The 12,569-nt window shown below is 42.1% G+C and overlaps 1 pseudogene; it reads left to right on the forward strand.

The window, feature by feature from the left end:
- The first annotated feature begins 3,570 nt into the window (after window positions 1-3,570).
- Window positions 3,571-3,641, forward strand: LOC112632310 (annotated as a pseudogene).
- The last annotated feature ends 8,928 nt before the right edge of the window (window positions 3,642-12,569 follow it).

Below are 12,569 nucleotides of genomic sequence, written 5' to 3' on the forward strand. Positions count from 1 at the left end.
TTTTTTTTTTTGACACAGGATCTCACTATGTTACCCAGGCTGATCTCCAACTCTTGGCCTCAAGCCATCCTCTCGAATCAGCCTCCCAAAGTGCTGGGATTATAGGCATGAGCCATCCGACCTGACCAAGAAATCCTGAGATACAAAGTGTCCCAAGTAAAATAGTAATTCAGATGCACAATTCTTGAATAATCATGACACAATTTAACATCTGTTCCCTGGGACTAACTGGTTCATGCCACTAACCCTCACCACACTGGGATTTTTCAGGCCTGGATTTGAGGTTAAGAGGGCTTTCTGCATAACTATCTAAAAAATACTGTGCCCAGGTCTAAGCCTTTGGGGAGAATTGCCTCTGGTCAGTGAAAGTTTACCTGCCCGCCCCTCCAGCTTTTCACTCTGTATCTTAATCTTATTATTTAGTTTATCTAAAAGGAGCTGTCTCTTAGTATTGCTTTCCTATCAGTGACTTACACATACGGATGCAGTTATATTTGCATGTTTTGGCCTCAGTTGTATACTGCCTATTAATCAGCTATCATAGCAGTAGCTACTAAACCCATATTAACATCAGAGTTACTTCTGATCCCTCTGAATTTAGTTTAAGAAGATGATTTGGGTTGGCTACAGTGGCTCAAGCCTGTAATCCCGGCACTTTGAGAGGCCGAGGTGGGCGGATCACAAGGTCAGGAATTCGAGACCAGCCTGACCAACATGGTGAAACCCCATCTCTACTAAAAATACAAAAATTAGCCGGGTGTGGTGGCAGGTGCCTATAATTCCAGCTACTCAGGAGGCTGAGGCAGGAGAATCGCTTGAACCTGGGAGACAGAGGTTGCAGTGAGTCGAGATTGTGCCATTGCACTCCAGCCTGGGTGACAGAGGGAGACTCCATCTCAAAAACAAAAAAAAAAAAAAAGGAAAAAGAAGATGATCTGGTAGGGCACAGTGGCTCACACCTGTAATCCTGCACTTTGGGAGACCAAGTTGGGAGGATCACTTGAGGCCAAGAATTTGAGACCAGTCTGGGCAACATAATGAGACCCTCATCTCAAAACAATAAAAAATGACAATTAGAAATTAAAATAATAAAACAAATAGCTTGGTAATTGCAGCTATTAGGGATGGTGAGGCAGGAGGATCGCTTGAGGCCAGGAACTATGGGTTGCAGTGAGCTATGATTTCACCACTGTACTCCAGCCTGGGCAACCTGTGAGTGAGACTCTATCTCAATTGAAAAAAAAAAAAAAAAAAAAAGACAATTAGAATGTGCTATGTACATATATATCCAGCCACAAAATTATAAGTAATCATTAAAAATTCAAACATTTTAAACCAGGCATAGTGGTACATACCTATAGTCCCAGCTACTTGGGAGGCTGAGGCAGGAGGATGCTTGAGCCCAAAAGTTCAAGGATGAAGCCTGGGAATAACCATGGCACTCCAGCCTGAGCAACATAGCAAGACCCTCCCTCTAATTTAAGTAAGAAATAAGTATCCTAAGTGATAGTACTTCATAACCCCATCCAGAGATAATATCCCTATTAATGTCTTCTAAATTTTCTCTATATGTGTTCTATACATACTTCTTCACTGAAATGGGATAATAATTAAAATCATTTGAATATTTTGTCATTGGTTTCTTTTGTAATTTTATTTTATTTTATTATTTTTTATTTTTTGGAATCTAGGCCTTTTTCTGTCACTCAGGTTGGAGTGCAGTGGTGCGATCACAGCTCACTGCAGCCTCAGTCTCCTGGGCTCAAGTGATCCTCCCACTTCAGCCTTTTATTTTTTTGTAGAGAGCGGGTCTCACTCTGATATATAGGCTGGCCTCGAATTCCTGAACTCAAGTGATCCTCCTTTTTTTGGCTTCCTGAAGTGCTGGGATTAGAGGCTTTGTAATTTTAAATTAAACATGTAATAGTCAAAAATTGTGTGATTCATATTTTGATAATTATGTTTCCAACTGGCATATAGACATTCTAAGAGTCCTCCAAAGCTGGGACTGCAGCTGTCTTGGTCACCAGTAGTATGTCCCCAGAACCCAGCCCCCCACATAGCAGGTACTCAATAAATATATGTCAGCTGAACGTTGAGTGTATGAATGACTAAATAACAAAAATGCTACAGATTTCTCAGTGTCTTTCTGGGATAATTCTTATTATTATTATCATTATTTTCGATGACTTCACTTCCAATGATATGAAATAATTCTTAAGTATAGTTGCTTGATCAAATTCATGAACATTTTACATTTTTATAGAGAGCTCCAAATTGATCTGTGAGGAGTTTATACTAATTTGTACTCCATCAACAGTGAATTAGAGAGCCTAGTTTCCCACACTTTCCAAAACATGTGGAATTGTGCAACAAAATACATATGACTAAAGAGAGGATTATTTAGAAACTCGATTTATTACATCTCTGTAATTGTGAGATGACAAATGTTATTTTTGTTTTTGGAGGGAAGGTTGGGAAAGATAAAACAGAGTCCCCTTTAAATGGGAGATTTAGGTCTATCGTACTTGACTTTGCAAAAGTTTCAAAAATCGTTTGATCTTGGATATAGCTCAAATATGGATTGTCATATGTATATGGTATACTGTTGCAGTTGCTCAAGTTTTTCCTCAAAAAACTTAAATTACATAGTAAATGTTGAGAACTCCTTGTGGAAGTATAACATAACACAGAAAAGGGCATATATTGTAAGTCTTTGTTCCAGTGAATTTTCACACACTGAATGTATTTATGGAGCTGGCACCCAGAACAAGAAACTGAATATTCTTAGTACCCCAGAAACCCACTGAATAAGTTCTCATTTATACAGGTATCTGTCTCGATTACATCCGAAAATTGATCGTATGTATAGCAGTAATAATAGTAATGTACATTTTCTATTAATATATTTAAGTCACATTTGTATATACTTACATGTGTATTGTGTAGGGATTCATACTGAAGTTTTTCTGTGGAATTTCTCTCATCATTATACAACGTGTTTTAAAGACAGGTCAGTAGAAATACATAGAAGATCCCTCACGTCACGCATAGCTAAAATTAAAATCACTGATTACTCTGCACATTCTTAGAGGTTTCCAGATAGTGCTGAACACCAACCATGCAAGTCATAGAAACAGCTGAGGATTCCATGTAATACTCAGTGACGAGGGTGATTCAGGCCCATGGCTATTATTAGAGCAAGCAAGTGCTCAACAGACTACTAAATAACGCCCAGAAAGTGAATCTGAGTATCTGGCCCTTAATCTCTCCAAACTGTACCAGTCCCAATCCAAATGTCACGTCAGTCCCTATTCCCGTTGCTCTTGGCCTTGGGCTCTGCATGTCTGCTGCCAAGGCAGAGTCGAGCTCCATGTGGCTGTGTCTGAGTGACCTGGACTGACTCACCTCTCTTCGTCAAGTGCTTCTCTAGGAAGAAAGGGAGAGATGTGTGCCACGGTCAAGAAACAGTTCGGAGACTCCAGTAGGCACATTTCTCAGATCTTTTGTCACATTTTACTGTGACTTCAATTGAAATTGTCTTATTGGGCTTTTTAAAAAGTGCCAGAGATCCTTTGGTAGTTCATAAGCATGAATGACTGGGTATTCACGCACATGTGTGAGATGTGCCACCCTGGCAGGTGTAGTGGCTCCCACCTGTAATCCCTGCACTGTGGGAGGCTGAGGCAGGAGGATGGCTTGAGCCCAGGAGTTTGAGCCCAGCCTCGGCAACAAACTGAGAACTTGTCTCTACAAAGAATATAAAAATTAGCCAGACGTGATGGTATGCACCTGTGGTCCCAGCTATATAGGAGGCAGAAGTGGGAGGATCCCTTGACCCAGGAGGTGGAGGTTGCAGTGAGCCATGATTTCATCACTGTACTCCAGCCTGGGCAACAGAGCTAGACTCTGTCTAAGAAAAAAAAAAGGAAGAGACCTACCACCCTTGAACCTTGTTATGACATCAGCATATTAGCTGTCTGACATGAAAGAAAAGAAAGTGCCAGAAACAACACAATAGTTGTACGATTTTGTGTGGGTGATAATTGCATTTTACATTTGAAGGCCCAAGTCCGAAAGGTGAGCACCAGCCATACAAATGGAATCAAAGCAGAAGCTAACACAACTCTCTCCAGTGAAAAATAAAATCAGTCGCACAACGAGACAAACTGGTATAATGTGAAATACATTTCAGCTTTGTCCCCAGTTCCTGACATGGAGCGCCTAAATGCCTTGTAATTGCCCAAGCGATAATGGTGATAGGTGCATCTTCTGTTAGAATATTTGTTGCTTGTAGAAAGTTGTTGAACACCTCCGAATTTCCTGAGTGATAGGAAACTCACCACTGCTGGGTGTTTTTTGAGACAGGGTCTTGCTCTGCCACTCAGGCTGGAGTGCAGTGGCACAAACAGCTCCCTGCAACCTGGAACTCCCAGGCTTAAGTGATCTTCCCACCTAAACCTGCCAAGTAGCTGGGACAACAGGTGCACATCACCACACCTGGCTAATTTTATTTATTCATTTATTTTAATTTTTTTATTTTTTTAGAGACAAGGTCTCACCATGTTGCCCAGGCTGGTCTTGAACTCCTAGGCTCAAGCGATCATCTCACCTCGGCCTCCCATAATACTGGAGTTACAGGCATAAGCCACTTTGCCTGGCCCCCCAAGCACTTTTGATCACACCTGAGTTTATGCTAATGAGGTGACTTATGACGGGGTCCTTAGATAGCTTCAAGATGGCGCTAATCAGTCACTAGAAAGAACAAATGATTAGAGGACTAAAGTATCAGAACATTCAGCTGCTCCCACCAACTGTAAAGTATGAGAACATTCGGCCCCTCCCACCAACCTCCAGCAAAAGGGTCATCAGGGGCACTGGAGATTAAACTCCATAAAAACTCTGGGACAATGGAAGCTCTGCTCTCTCTCCTCCAAAACTCACCCTCTGCATCTCTTCATCTGTATGCTTGGTAATATCCTTTATAAGAAACTGGTAAACCCAAGTGTTTCTCTGAGTTCTGGGAGCTGTCCTAGCAAGTTAGTTGAACCCAAGTGGGGACTGTTGGAGCTCTGGTTTGTGGCAATTGAGTCAGAATGGGTGGCCTGTACTTGAGATTGGGATCTAAAGAAGCAGTTGTCTTTGGGGACTGAGACCTCACCCTGTGGGCTCTGACACTGCCTCTAGGTAGATAGTGTCAGAATTGAATTGAATTATAGGACACCCAGTTGGTTGGTGTGTTGGGAAAAACCTATGTCTGGTCATAGAACTGTGTTCTATGTTTCATTGAGCAGGTGAGTAGAAAGGAAAAAAGTATTTGTTTTTCCCTTAATGCAGAAAAATTTTTAAAAATAATTCTAAATGTACCAAATAATTACAAATTTCACCTTTTTTTGTTTTTGAGACAGATTCTCGTTCTGTCTCCCAAGCTGCAGTGCAGTGGCGTGATAATGGCTTACTACAACCTGAACTCTCAGGCTCACGCAGTCTTCCCACCTCAGCCTGCCCTGAGGAGCTGGGACCACAGGCAGGTGCCACCACACCGGGCTAATAAAATTTCACTTTCACTCAGCAACATTCAGAATCTCAGTAAATCAGAGAAATAATTTAAAATAGAATGAAGTTCAATGTAAGTTTGAGGCACAACACTTGGAGAAAATCATCAACTTGGTGGGTGACATTTTTGTGTAGTTTTCTCATTTTATCCTTATAATGGTACAGTGATTTAGTTACCGCTATTACTGCCGTCTTACAAGTGAGGATGCTGAGATAAGTGACTACCCCTCATGACCCACCTGGTCCTGGTCAGGGATGAAGGAAGAAGAGCACCCTGGTTTCTTTGACTCCAAAGTTTGTTCTCCTAAATAGAATATTCTATGAAGTGACCACATATTCCTTCGGCTCAATGATTCTACAATCTTTAGCCTAAAATGTGAATATGGAAATAGGTCAAAGACAGAAGTGGATTTAAATGCCACTTTCATGGATACCTGCTGTATACCAGGCATGGTGCAAAATGTGCCTCAAGAATGTTATCTTTTTTTTCTTTTTCTTTTTTATTTTTTTGCAGACAGCATCTTGCAATGTTGTAGGTTGCCTGGGCTGGTCTTGAACTTCCGGTGTCAAGGGGATCCTTCCACCTCGATTCCCAAAGTGTTGGGATTACAGGTGTGAGCTGTCACGCCTAAGTGAGCCAAGGGTGTTCTCACTTAATCCTGTTACAACCAGTTTTCCGATGAATCTTAAGACAGCTGAAGAAGCTTGCCCGAGATCAGGCAGGTAAGAGGCACGGAGGTGGGGTTTGGCAGCAGGTCCGTCAGTCAGACTAGAGACTACAGTGCTTCCTCAAGGGGACTTCTGAACAGATGAAACATATCAGAAAAGTTACACTCTAGCTTCTGTCTTTAAGGATAATCCTTAGGCATCTCGGAGGCACATGGTTCTGTTTGGTCAAGTGCATGGCTGTCCCTGTTATTTGTGGGTCCAAGGCACAAGTATGGGTGGAGGCCCACATACCATATGACTAAATGTGTAAACACAAACCAAGTTAACATGCTGCTAAATAGATTATGTTCGATCTTTCTACCTAGATAAACATATCTTTAGGATGTGTGGAAGGCCAGGTTTCAGTTTCTAATTCTCAGCATGACAAGCCGGAGGTGAGAGCATGAGGCACTCCTCTTCCTCCGCAATGAAGAATCGTGTGCTGCACCTCCAGCCCTCCAACCCACAGGAGCTCTGAGCTGTGCATCACCCTCTAGGGTCTTGGGTGCATGCCTGACTGCACCATCTGCTCTTAAGAAGAGGGCCCCCAGGAAGAAGCTGGAGCAAGGCCTGTAAATCAACCTGAGGCCATTTGGCAGGGAAGTCAGGGGTGCTGCGTACTTTGCAGCTTGATCTAGACAGGGGCCATGTGACTGTTGGGTAGGGCATGGCACCTGAGCTGCATCTCCCCATCCAGAGGCTACAGTGGAGAAAGTTCAGAGCAAGGCCCCGCTATGCTCAGGGCTGCTCCTGCTGGGCCTAAGGGCCCAGAGTACTGCTTGTGGCGCAGAGCCAAATTCAAAGAAGCATCCTTGGCCAGGTGCAGTGGCTCACGTCTGTAATCCCAAGCACTTTGGGAGGTCAAGGCAGGTGGATCACCTGAGGTCAGGGGTTCGAGACCAACCTGGTCAACATGGTGGAACCCCATCTCTATAAAAATACAACAAAAATTAGCCAGATGTGGTGGTGGACAGCTGTAATCCCAGCCACTCAGGAGGTTGAGGCACAAGAATCGCTTGAACGCAGGAGGTGGAGGTTGCAGTGAGCCGAAATCGTACCACTGCACTCCAGCCTGGGGGACAGAGTGAGGCTCTGTCTCGGAAAAAAAAAAAAAAAAAACCCAAACAAAAAAAACAAAGCGGCATCCTTGAATCAACCAATATTAGTTTGTTTTTTGCTTTTTGTTATGTTTTTTGTTTGTTTGTTTTTGAGACAGGGTCTTGAGACCCAGGCTGGAGTGCAGTGACACTATCACAGCTCACTGCAACCTAGACCTCCTGAGCTTGAGCAATCTTCCCATTTCAGCTTCCAGAGTAACTGAGACCACAGGTGTGTACCACCACACCTAGCTAATTTTATTTATTTTATTGTAGAGACAGAGTCTCCCTATGTTTCCCAGGCTGGTCTCAAATGCTTGACCTCAAGCAATCTTCCTGCCTCAGCTTCCCAAAGTGCTGGGATTACAGATGTGAGCCCCCATGGCGGCGCCAATATTAGTTTTTAAAACTATTTCCCATCCTTTAACCTTGCCTAGACTCTAAAACATTCAAAGTCATCCATTGCTGTCTGGGTGTGGTGACTCATGCCTGTAATCCCAGCACTTTGAGAGGCTGAGGTGGGAGGATCACTTGAGGCCAGTAGTTCCAGACCAGCCTTGGCAATATAGTAAGACCCCAGCCCTATACAAAAATTTTAAAAATTAACTGAGTGTGGTGGCTTGCATCTGTAGTCCCAGCTACTCAGGATGCTAAGGCAGAAGAGCTACTTGAACTCAAGAGTTCAAGACAGCAGTGAGCTTGATCACGCCACTGCACTCAATGTGGGCAACAGAATTAAAGCCTATCTCTAAAAATAATAAAATAAAAAATTTTTACAGTTATCCAGTAAATATATCCCAGAAATAATTCTTCAATCCTCCTCTTTTCACAATTTTCTACCATCTCACTGGCTCCAAAGGCCCTCCAACCACACATACCTCCTAATCAAGAAAGATAGTCTCTCCCTGTAATACCCAGGTCAATTTCTCTGGCCTCCCTACTTCCCTTCCTCTTCCTTTCCCTTTCTTTCTTTTTTATTTTTCTCACTTCCTTTTCTTCTCCCAGCTTTTAATTATGTGAACCCGCTTAGCTTTCCTTAAGAAAAATTCCTTGTTCCTCTTCCAGCCTAGGTTTCATGTATTCTTAGGTTTTTGCATCACAGATATTTTTAACCAAGGAAAAGAGGAGCATTTGAGGGATGAGGGTGGGCAGGGTGTTAAGAGAAGGTGAGTGGACAACAAGTAGATTCCCTGGGTTGAGAGACTGGGTGCATAGAGAGTTGATATGCTGAGAAAGACCAGGTTCCTTGGGTGGAACCTAAAACAAACAAAAAACAAACAAAACCTGCGAAAATGAGAGTCAGGTAGGCACCAAATAAACTGTATATATTTTATCTTTTATTTGTTTTGTTTGTTTGTTTGAGACAGGGTCTCGATTTCACTCAGGCTGGAGTATGGTAACATGAACCTGGCTCACTGAAGCCTCAACCTCCTGGGCTGCAGCGATCCTCCCACCTCAGCCCACCAAATAACTGGAATTACAGGTGTGTGCCACCATGCCTGGCCAATTTGGGGGGATTTTTTTAGTAGGTACATGGTCTCGCTGTGTTACCCAGGCTGGTCTGGAAGTCCTGTGTCAACCCATCCACCCATCTCAGCTTCCCAAAATGCTGAGATTACAGGCATAAGCTACCATACCTGGCCATATTTTGCCTTTTCTTTTAGAAATGTGTACACTAAAAGACTAATTTTTGACATTAAAATTCAGGGAAATCACTAAAAATATATATGATGACTTTCAGGAATGTTTTTTTAAATGCTTAATTTGATTTCTTGAGTACTGTGTGTTTTTCTATATTTGTTTTGCTTAAAAAACAACAACAATAGAGCTGGGCATGGTGGCTTGAGCCTGTAGTCCCAGCTACTTGGAGGCTGATACAGGAGGATTCTTTGAGCCCAGGAGATGGAGGCTGCAGTGAGCAATGATCACACCACTGCACTCCAGCCTGGGCAACAGAGTGAGGCCCTGTCTATAAAATAAAAATAAAATAACGACAAAAAATCATTTGTAAAAACCAGATATACTCCCAACACATCAGGATATACAGTTTTGGCAACGCAATATATATATTACTAGCTCTGCAACATTGGGGAGACAGTATTAACAGAAACTGCAGTCCACATCATTGAGTTCAAATGATTTATCGATGATGGTTTTTCCTTTGAATCTAGAATATTTTTCTAAATCTAAGAAATACCTGCCAGATTGACTGTATTGTACTTAGCTTATATGAATGTTAACATTTTATTTTATTTTTTATTTTTAGAGAAAGGGTCTCACTGTTGCCCAGGCTAGAGTACAGTGACATGATCATAGCTCACTGCAGGCTCCAGCTTCCAGGCTCAAGCCATCCTCCCACCTCAGCCTCCTGAGTAGCTGGGATCACAGGCATGCATTACCATGCCCAACTAATTTTTTAAAATTTTTTTGTAGGGATAAGGGTCTCCCTACGTTTTCCAGGCTGGCCTCAAACTCCTGGGCTCAAGCAGTCCTCCTGCCTCAGCCTCCCAAAGTATTGGGATTACAGGCCTGAGCCACCACTTCTGGCAGAATGTTAACATTTTAAACAAGAAATAGCATATTCCTTAAGGAATATGCTTTCAAAGGTTGATACATTCATAAGTGAGCTTGTTTTCCTACTGAGCTGTATTTTCCTTCCTTGAATTCCATTTTAAATTGTAAACCGAAAGTAGAATTTTAAGCCCTCCTAACCATCTGAATGGACTCTCCTCTTGGCCAAGGGCATTCCAAAGTAAACCTGAAAAACCTAGTTCAGGCCATGATGGGAAGTGGGAGCCAGACATGCCTCATTATACCCTCCTCCTTTTTGGAATTACTGGTAGAACAGACTCTTTAAATCTGATAAGAAACATTTGCAATCTATTCTTTCTGAAGCCTGCTACCTAGAGATTTCAGCAGCATGATAAAACCTTGGTCTCAACAACACCTTATCATAGCTCATACATTCCTTTCTATTGACAATAATTACTTCAACCGATTGACAATCAGAAAACTTTAAAATCTACCTATGACCTGGAAGCCCCCTCCCCACTTTGAGTTGTCCCACCTTTCCGGACTGAACCAATGTACATCTTACATGTATTGACTGATGTCTCATGTCTCCCTAAAATGTATAAAACCAAGCTGTATTTGACCAACTTGGGCAGTTACCACCTAAGGCCATGTCGTAGGCATGTCCTTAACCTTGGTAAAATAAAATTTCTAAATTGATTGAGATCTGTCTTAGATACTTTTGGGTTCACAGAATGATACTGAGAAAATAAGAACGGATCTACATTTTATCAATAAATTTTAAGCATATATTAATTTATAAAATAAGGTATGGTATATCTGCCTTTATTTATAGTGCTTGTTTTTTCTTTTAAGCTTTTAATCTGTGTTTTGAAGGAAAATGCATGTATTTGTCGCAGGTTTCTTATGAAGCATTGCTGGCAAGGGGACATTTGGCTCTTATAAAATGAAATGAAAGGCAACATTTTCTAGCAATTTTAAGTATCAAGTACTTTGGAGTAACTTCATCAGGATACGATTGCTGTTGTGGGTTGCTTGTTTAATTCTAGAGTAGGCAGTAATGTAAATTTATATCAGCTATTTTGAACCTGTAATTTTGCAATAACTAGACCTTAAGACATGAAAGCATAGTGGTTCAAATATGAATCATCATTACACTTCTTTCTAAGATCTGTTCTACAGTTTGAGTAGCTTTTCCACTAGAAGTGACACTCGGCAGGTAGGTAGGCTTTGAGTCCTTTTGTCTCACTAAAGTGAATCATAGCCATAAAAATTTTGCTTTTTTGTTTTTGTCTTTTTTGTTTTTTTGAGACAGAGTCTTATTCTGCCACTTAGGCTGGAGTGCAATGGTGCAATCATTGCTGACTGCAGCCTCGACTGCCTGGGATCAAGTGATCCTCCTGCCTGGACCTCCCAAACTGCTTGGGAATACAGGAGTGAGCCACAATGTCCAGGCTCAAAAAGTTTTAAAATATGACCATATACTATTTAAGATTACTCTTTGGAACGTGCGTTGTTGTTTAGAAAATCTGATAATTTTTTTAAACTATCAACAAAAGAGCTTAGAGCTCAGAACGTAAGAACTGTGCAGTAATTGTCTCCTAAATTTGGTACTAATCATATCCTTTCACATACTATATTTAATTCTCGGCTTTCCTTCGAAAAGAAGACGAAACACTTGGAGAGAGTTTAAAGGAAAGCCATAAAAATGATTAAAGGTTTGGAAAACAAGCTCCATGAGCTTCAGCTTAAAGAGGCTTTGCTTATTCTGCTGGTGGCACAGAATGTGAGCCCAAATCGGAGGAAAGCTTTCAAATGAAGGACAGCTAATATCTTTGCTACCATATAGAAAGAATTTAAGTTAAATATTAAATATCCTCACAATGGGATGATTTACCCAAAAGACCATCGAAAAGCACTGTGCAAAGGACCATTAGAAATAGGGTAGATTTTTGGCTGGGCATGGTGGCTCACACCTGTCATTTCAGCACTTTGGGAGGCCAAGGCGGGAGGATCACCTGAGGCCAGGAGTTTAAGATCACCCCGGCTAACATAGCAAGACTTTGTCTCTATTAAAAAAGAAAAGAGTAGATTTTCAATTGGTGGTGTTACAGTACACAGGTGGACATGAGCAGGGCAGGAGAGGGCCCCTCCCACCCCCAAAGAGACTGTTAGGCAACCATCAGTTGATGATCAGATAGTTGTTAAGCTGGCTCACTAAAGTAATAATTGGTCACAGCTGGCACCAGGGAACGGCAGTCTCCCAGTAGACAAACACCTGAAACTGGTGATCGGCAGCTTCCTGATAAGACCTCAGGAGCTAGGCAAGTGGGCTCCAGCATGCCCACGAAGAGGCAAAATGGTGGAGTATAGCTGGTATATGACCTTCTTCTAGAAGCACTCAACTAGTAAGGAGAGGATGCCTCAAGCGAGCATGTGTACAACTCCAGTAAACGTACTGTTCGTGCGGCCCCTCCCAAGTGCTGGCAGGCCACTGTGCATGTGCACAGCCCACTCCACGGGAAGAATCAGGGGAGAAGAGACACAGACCCCAGAAGAATGCTAATGTAGAAAACCCCAAGTCAAAAGTCAAATCACCCACTTGAATCTCTCAAGTCACCTTCTTGGCCCTCTTCCAAGTGTACTTTACTTTCTTTCCTGCTCTAAATTTTTTTT

Source organism: Theropithecus gelada, chromosome 9, assembly GCF_003255815.1.
Source record: "Theropithecus gelada isolate Dixy chromosome 9, Tgel_1.0, whole genome shotgun sequence".
Lineage (NCBI taxonomy): Eukaryota > Metazoa > Chordata > Mammalia > Primates > Cercopithecidae > Theropithecus > Theropithecus gelada.